Raw genomic sequence first — 8,434 nt, 5'->3', positions numbered from 1 at the left:
GTAGTGGAGGAGAATTGTGACGCCCGGATAATTAAGCTACAGTAATCCCGGGCTAATGGTGCCACGTCACCACGGTTACTGTTGTTAACCTTGCGATGATTCGAAACCGTTTCAAAATTCAAATTCAAATTAATGTCAATAATAAAAGTTTTCAAAAATTAAAATAAAAATGTTCGGATTGTACTAAATATTACATAGATAATTATGGTGTAGAAGGCACAGTTTTATAAAATACATAAATATTTTAAATTGAATTAAAACAGAAGAGAAAATAAATAAAAGGAAGAAAATACAAAAGAGACAAACAAACAAAAAAAAGGAAAAGGAACCCCCATCTGGGCCTCGGCCCAGCAGGCCGACGGACTGCCAGGCCGGCCCACCCCGGTCCCCCTTATCCCCCACGCGACCAAACCCTAAACCGCTACCACACCCACTCCCCCTCGTTCCTCTCGCTCCCCCCCCCGATCTGGATCGGGGGCGCTTGCCCCCGACGACCGCGTCGCCGTCGCCGCGCTGACCCCGCCGTCGCCTCCGCCCGCCCCCTCAAGGCCTCCGCCCCGCGCGGATCTGGTCTGGGCAGCCGACCCCCCCCCAGCGCCCCGTCGCCTGATGCCGACCACCGTCGCCCGAAGCCGACTCGTCGGACCGCTCCCTCGCCGGACCTCTTCCTCTACGTCGCCTCCTCGTCCTCCTCCTCGAGCATGCTGCCGTTCCCCTGCACCGCAAGTGAGGCCCGGCCTCTCCTCCTTCCCCCCCCCCCCCGCTGTCGCTCGAGCTCGCCGGAGCTCATAACCGCCCTTCCCCTCGCTGCACGCACTCCACCGCGCCCCGCGCCTCACGTGCCCACTCCGGCCACTGCCTGTGCGCCGGGCTGCGCCCGACCGGGCGCCGTTTTCCCCGCAACCATGGTCACCCATGCCGCTGACGCCGCAACTCGTTGCAAACGCCGGCGCCCCGACCTCACCCCCCTCTGTTGCCACCCCACGCACCCCCTGGCCACCCTTGCCTAGCACCACCGCCACCCCGCGCCGGCGCTGCCACGCCGTGTGCTTCTGCTGTTGCTTCTCACGTGCTCTCCGCCCACCCGTGCCCCGTGGCCGTGCCCTGCCTCGCCCGCGGCCACCCCCTGGCCGGCGCCCCACTGTGCCCCGGTGGCCTGCGCCCGCCCCATCGCCCCGAATGGCCCCGCCCGTGCGCCGGCGACCATCTGCGCCCGTTCGGGCTGGTGCCCGCGCCAGCGCCCTGCGCCCGCTGCCCGCACGCCCGTTCGGGCCACGCCCGATAGGCCCCTGGGGCCTATGACAGATGGGCCCCATGCCCATAACGTTTAAAAAAAGGAATTAAAAATAAAAATAAAAAATAAAAAAATGATTTAATAAAATTAATTAATTATCTAATGAATTAATTAAGTTAATTAATCCGGTTTAATTAATTTAATTAACTAGTTAGGTTAATTAAATAGTAATTAAATTAACTAATCTGTAATTAACCTAAACAGAGAATGACAGGTGGGTCCCACCGGACCCACATGTCAGGTTGACCAAGTCAACTCTGTTGACTGCTGACGTCAGCATGACATCATGCTGACGTCATAAATCCATTTTTCGAATTAACTAAATAATTAATTAAATTCCAGAAATTAATAAAATCTTTAGAAAATCATATCTTTTAATCCATAACTCGGATTAAATTATTTTCAACATGAAAGTTGCTCAGAACGACGAGACAAATCCGGATACGCAGCCCGTTCGTCCACCACACCCCCCTAACCTATCGAACTCGCAACTTTCCCCCTCCGGCCCTCTGCCCGAAAACGCGAAACACCGGGAATACTTTCCCGGATGCTTTCCCCCTTCGTCGGTATCACCTACTACCGCGTTCGGGCACACCTAGCACCGCGTATTGCCTCGTTTTGTTTGTGATACTTTGTTGGCTCTGTATTTACTGTTTCTTCCCCCCTCTTCTTCCCCGGTAGACCCCGAGACCGGCGCTGATGCCACCGAGTACGACTACATCGACGACGACCCCTCTCTCTTGCCAGAGCAACCAGGCAAGCCCCCCCCTTGATCACCAGATATCGCCTATTCTCCTCTATACTGCTTGCATTAGAGTAGTGCAGCATATTACTGCTTTCCGTTAATCCTATTCTGATGCATAGCCTGTCATTGTTGCTACAGTCATTGATACCTTACCCGCAATCCTAAATGCTTAGTATAGGATGCTAGTTTATCATCATTGGCCCTACATTCTTGTCAGTCTGCCTCGCTATACTATTGGGCCGTGATCACTCAGGAGGTGATCACGGGTATATACTTTACATACATACATACTATACAGATGGTGACTAAAGTCGGGTCAGCTCGAAGAGTACCCGCGAGTGATTCACGGATTGGGGGCTGAAAGGACCTTTGGCCCGACGGCCCTCTGTGTGGATCTTTGTGGCGGAGCAACAGGGCAGGTTGAGACCGCCTAGGAGAGAGGTGGGCCTGGCCCTGTTCGACGTTCGCGGATACTTAACACGCTTAACAAGATCTTGGTATTTGATCTGAGTTGGCTACGAGCCTATACGCACTAACCATCTACGCGGGAGTAGTTATGGGTATCCCGACGTCCTGGTATCAGCCGAAGCACTTCGTGACGCCAGCGACTGAGTGGCGCGCGCCGGATTGGAACGTAAGCCTGCTCTTGTATTAAGGGGGCTAGTTCTGCTTTCGGCCGCGTACGCAACGTGCAGGTGTGCTATGGGCGATGGGCCCAGACCCCTGTGCGCTTAGGTTTAGACCGGCGTGCTGGCCTCTCTGTTGAGCCTAGGTGGGGCTGCGACGTGTTGATCTTTCGCGGCCGGGCATGACCCGGGAAAGTGTGTCCGGCCAAATGGGATCAAGCGTGTTGGGTAAGTTGGTGCACCCCTTCAGGGAAGTTAATCTATTCGAATAGCCGTGATCTTCGGTAACAGGACGACTTGGAGTTGTACCTTGACCTTATGACAACTAGAACCGGATACTTAATAAAACACACCCTTCCAAGTGCCAGATACAACCAGTGGTCGCTCTCTCTCAGGGATGCGAGGAGGGGATCGCCGGGTAGGATTATTGCTATGTGATGTTACTTGGAGGACTTCAACCTACCCTCTCCTACCTGTTGCAAGACGAAGGTGACGAGAAGCGTAGTCTTCGATAAGACTAGCTATCCCCCTCTTATTCTGGCATTCTGCAGTTCAATCCACTGATATGGCCCTTTACACATATATCCATGCATATGTAGTGTAGCTCCTTGCTTGCGAGTACTTTGGATGAGTACTCATGGTTGCCTTGTTCCCCCTTTTCCCCCTATCTCTACTCGATTGCTGCAACCAGACGATGGAGCCCAGGAGCCAGACGCTACCGTCGATGACGACTACTACACTGGAAGCGCCTGCTACGTGCACCCCACTGACGACGACCAGGAGTAGTTTAGGAGGATCCCAGGCAGGAGGCCTGCGCCTCTTTCGATCTGTATCCCAGTTTGTGCTAGCCTTCTTAAGGCAAACTTGTTTAACTTATGTCTGTACTCATATATTGTTGCTTCCGCTGACTCGTCTATGATCGAGCACTTGTATTCGAGCCCTCGAGGCCCCTGGCTTGTATTATGATGCTTGTATGACTTATTTATGTTTTAGAGTTGTGTTGTGATATCTTCCCGTGAGTCCCTGATCTTGATCGTACACATTTGCGTGCATGATTAGTGTACGATTAAATCGGGGGCGTCACAGGTGTGGCGCCCCCATGGGCTGTCCGAATTGGACAAGGGGAAGGGGCGCTGTCGGTGTCAAAACCGGCGGATCTCTGGTAGGGGGTCCCGAACTGTGCGTCTAGGCCGGATGGTAACAGGAGGCAAGGGACACGAAGTTTTACCCAGGTTCGGGCCCTCTCGATGGAGGTAAAACTCTACATCCTGCTTGATTAATATTGATGATATGGGTAGTACAAGAGTAGATCTACCACGAGATCAGAGAGGCTAAACCCTAGAAGCTAGCCTATGGTATGATTTTTGATGTGTATGTTGTCCTACGGACTAAAAATCCCCGGTTTATAGACACCGGAGAGGGTTAGGGTTACATAGAGTCGGTTACAATAGTAGGAGATCTGAACATCCGTATTGCCAAGCTTGCCTTCCACGCCAAGGAAAGTCCCTTCCAGATACGGGACTGAGTCTTCAATCTTGTATCTTCATAGTCCAAGAGTCCTGCTGAAGGTATAGTTCGGCTATCCGAACACCCCCTAATCCAGGACTCCCTCAGTAGCCCCTAAACCAGGCTTCAATGACGACGAGTCCGGCGCGCAGATTGTCTTCGGCATTGCAAGGTCGGTTCCTCCTCCAAGTACTTTATAGAAGATTTTAAACACAAAGATAGTGTCCGGCTCTGCAAAATAAGTTTTCCACATATTGCCATAGAGAGAATAATATTTACACAAATCTAATCTGCTGACGTATTCTGTAGCGTGACACACCACGACCAAGCCTTTATCTGAGTCGTTTCATTATCCCACCTCAGCGCGTTATGCGAGGCAGTTTCCTTGGCACGTCTTGTCAAAGCAGAGATCATGTCCCCTTATTCCGGGATTCTCATCAATACGGGCGTGGGTAACCCAACCGCTTCTAGGACTCCTAGATCATAGGCAAGTCCAAACGGACACGGAGAGGACGCTCGATATCCACCCTCTTTATAAAGGGACGTGGCCTTTTATTTTTCCCTCCCGTGCTCAATCGAATCCTCCCCCCACCTCAAGCTCAAACGCCCAAAGTTCAGGTTAGGTGCTCCGAACCTTCAGTCATGTCCGGATCTAGCCTTCAAGGCTGATGGGTGCCTTCTTCCGTCACGAAAGAAGACGTCAAAAAGTTGAGGGAGGCCAGATATCTGACCGCCAAGATTCTGCATCGGCTGCCTCCCCGGGGGCAGGCCGTCCCCTCCCCTGAACCCAACGAGAGCATCGTGTTCGTCTCCCACTTCCTCCGAGGTCTAGGCCTTGCATTGGATCCTTTTGTCAGGGGCTTGATGTTTTACTACGGGCTAGATTTCCATGATCTAGCTCCGGACTCCTTTCTTCATATCACGATGTTTATTGTTGTGTGCGAGGCCTTCCTCCGGGTTACCCCTCACTTTGGCCTATGGCTCAAGACTTTTGAAGTAAGCCGAAGATGATCGAGGGGCAACATGCGGCGTGTGGAGGTGCCTCAATATGCAAGATGACGGGAGCTGCGTGGCCCAAAGGTTCTATTCCAGAGGTGTCTGAATTGTGGCAATAGGAGTGGTTCTACATCACCGCTCCTAGAAGTGCCAAGTGGGCGGCCGCCCCCGTTTTCCGCTCGGTCCCTCCTCCACAACTGATGTCATGTATTAGCAGAGGATTGAGCTGGGGTCCGGCCAAGGACGTGCCTATACTGCAAAGCAGCATTCAAGATCTCTTTAATGGAGATTTCAGTTTGGTTGTAGTAACACAAATTATGCTGGTTCGTCAAGTCCAGCCTTGCAAACGCTGGCCTCTTCGCTTGTGGGAGTTCAATCCCGAGGGACCGCGCACCATTCAAAATTTCCTTGGCCTGACGCACGAGGAGATGCACAAGTCGTTCTTCGGACCTCAAGTGGAGTGTCCGGAAATCACCGAGGACGCGGGCCTGAGTAGAAACCGCGCCGCCGAGCAGGTAAGGCGTCTTTTGACCGAGCGTACTACCTCTCCTTTGATGCTAAGTTATTTCTAAGAGTTCACTTTTTGACCAGGACTGGGTAACGAAGGCGAAGTTGATTCGGTGCTCGGCCCCCCTCCCTGAGGGTTTGGAAAATTCGATATTGGAAAAGATGCTCCAGACCGCACCTTGCCCAGAGCCCTTGCAGGAAAATGCGGGCGGTCATGGGCCCCCAACGCTGGCCGCTCTAGCCGAGGGAGCGAGCATCTCCATGAAGGAAGATGATCAGAAGAGGAAAAGGATTGCGTCTGGGGATTCGGAAGCTGAAGCTTCCAAACTAGAGAAGAAGTCTCCCACAGAGGGTCCTACCCCGGGGGGTGCGGTTGCCGCACAAAGTCCGCGGGGAGATCAATTCTCTCACGAGTCGTAAGTGACCCAAAATAACTTGATAGTACAGATATGTCGTCTTTTCTTCTGAGAAGGTAACCACTGCATGTATCTTTGCAGTTCGGGCCTTAGCCCCTCTCAAATGAGCTCGTCTTCGGGGGATCTTCTTCTAGAGATGATGGAGAGTGAAACGCCTCCTCCGGACACCTCCGCTATGGAAGCGGGCGACCCTGAAGTGTCATCGTGGAGGGCCTCTCCGAGTCCGGCGAGGCCAGAAGATAATCCTGTCGACCCCCGAAGTTCCTAATGTCCGGCTCCCGAAGAGAGTAGACAAACGAGTCCGGCACCGTCTAGTGTGCGGTCGGATGTTCTGAGGGAGTTGGTGGGGCGAGCAGCCATCTCAGATGAACACCGTGTGCTGATGAATACAGTGATGGAGAGAATCTCGTCCGCCAAAAGCGGATTGCATAAAGCTTTTATGAGTCTACTGACAGGTTTTGAGGTACGTAAAATAATGTATGATAGTCCTGCACATGCTAAGTGTGCCCTGTGTAGATAATAGCCCTTGAGACTCTGGTTGTCGTTGAGAACGACGGCGATCAGAGGATCATAATCGTAGGTAGTAACCATACTGCTTTTATGAGCAGGTGATGGAAGCTCCGGTGGCTAGCCGGACTAGCGAGTTTGCCCATTTAAAACGGCAGTTGGATGCGGCAGATGCCGACATCGAGCTTGTTAACAAAAGGCTTGATGAGGCGCAGGGTAGGTGTTATTATCTGGTAAACGCCGCATAGTAAGAGCAACCTGAAGCCGGTATATTTAACATGTTATTACTGCAGATGGAGCTGCCACTGTTGAAGCCTTGCGGGCGGAACTTGCCCGAGCCAAGGAACAAGCGAGATTGGGTAATGCGGCTGCTTTGAAGGCGGCCGAAGAGTTGCGAGCCGAGAAGGCCGTGCATGGCGAGAGCCGGGATAAGATGGCCAATATGGCCGTAGAATTGAAAGCCGCCGTCGACCGTTGCCGGGCTCTTGAAAAGGAAAACCAGGCGAAGGCATCGGACCTTGAGAAGGCTGCTGCAACGGGAAAAGACCTCCGCTCTGCTATGAGGGCAAGGAAGGAGGAGCTGCGGGAAGCCGGGGATATTGTAGCCGGGAAATCCTTTATGCTGCAGAGGAAGTTCGGAGATCCACGGTATGCCCCTCTGGATCGGCTGTGGAGTTCGGGGGACGTGTATATGGATTTGGCGGCGAGCGCTGCCGATGCGGCCAAATACTTCCAGAGTCAGACGGACCGTGAAGTAGACCAGCTGTTTTGGAAACAATTCCTTTCTCCCGAGCGTCCGCTTTCATTGACGGACCAATTAGCCGAATGGGCCGAACTAAATAGGTTGTTCGGACTCTCCATGAGGTCTGTTGTGGATCAGCTATGGCCGGGAAGGTCGAAACCGAGCAGCTATTTCGGCTTGGTGCAGCAGTTCCTTAATGTGGTGCCGCGCATTAATGCGATGAAGAGGTCGGCGTGTATAGAAGGCGCACGAATGGCCTTTGCCCATGCTAAAGCATACTGGGCGGAGATGGATGCTACCATTATTGCCGCGCAGGATTCGGCCATAGGTCGAAGGGCTGCTGAGCACTACTTTGAGGAAGTTCTTGAGGGTGCTCGTTTGATAGAGACCCAGTGCTCAAAAAATATTATGTTTGAGTGACATGTAATCTCATTGTAAGCGAAATGCTTTTATAAATTTTCATAAGGCTACTTTTATAGTTTTGCCTGAAAGTAATGTGATGCCTCCTGGGCGGCCGTTTATGTATACATGTGTATAACCTGAAAGATTGTAGTCGTCGGCTTCAACCCCCACGCATATAATGCGGAGGTGTTCGCAGAAACATGCGTTCACACTTAACCCAACGTCTTGGTCCTATTAAGGAGGTGATAGCGGAGCGAGCGAGGCAACCGGACTATAATGCTTTAACACTTTCACTTAGCCATAGGAGTTTGACAGTGGGGCTACTAGATAGCCCCTAGTGGCTCCGCACTCTCCCGATCTCGGGGTGCGTATATGCCTAGCCGGAAAGCGGCCCTTCGTTAAGGCGGAGGAATTCTAACATTCCCATGGGTCATCGAGTGGTTGACCAGTCTTGCGCTAGATCATGACAGTCAGTTTTCGGCTTTCTCTACTGAGGTGCTCGTCCGGATGAACCAGGGCACAATCGCAGTAGTTCTCCTGGTGCTACCTTAGCCGGTAAAGCGGAACGTAAGGCACCAAAACACAGGAGCCAGGCAAACCCAACATTTGACCAAAGACAATGATTCGGAGTTGATGCATATATGGCCAAACTCGCGACGCCGAACACTCCCTAAGGTATTCGGTCTTTGTGGT

The sequence above is a fragment of the Triticum aestivum genome, chromosome 7A (genome assembly GCF_018294505.1).
Source record: "Triticum aestivum cultivar Chinese Spring chromosome 7A, IWGSC CS RefSeq v2.1, whole genome shotgun sequence".
Classification (NCBI taxonomy): Eukaryota; Viridiplantae; Streptophyta; class Magnoliopsida; order Poales; family Poaceae; genus Triticum; species Triticum aestivum.
Note: the sequence above shows the minus strand (reverse complement) of the source record.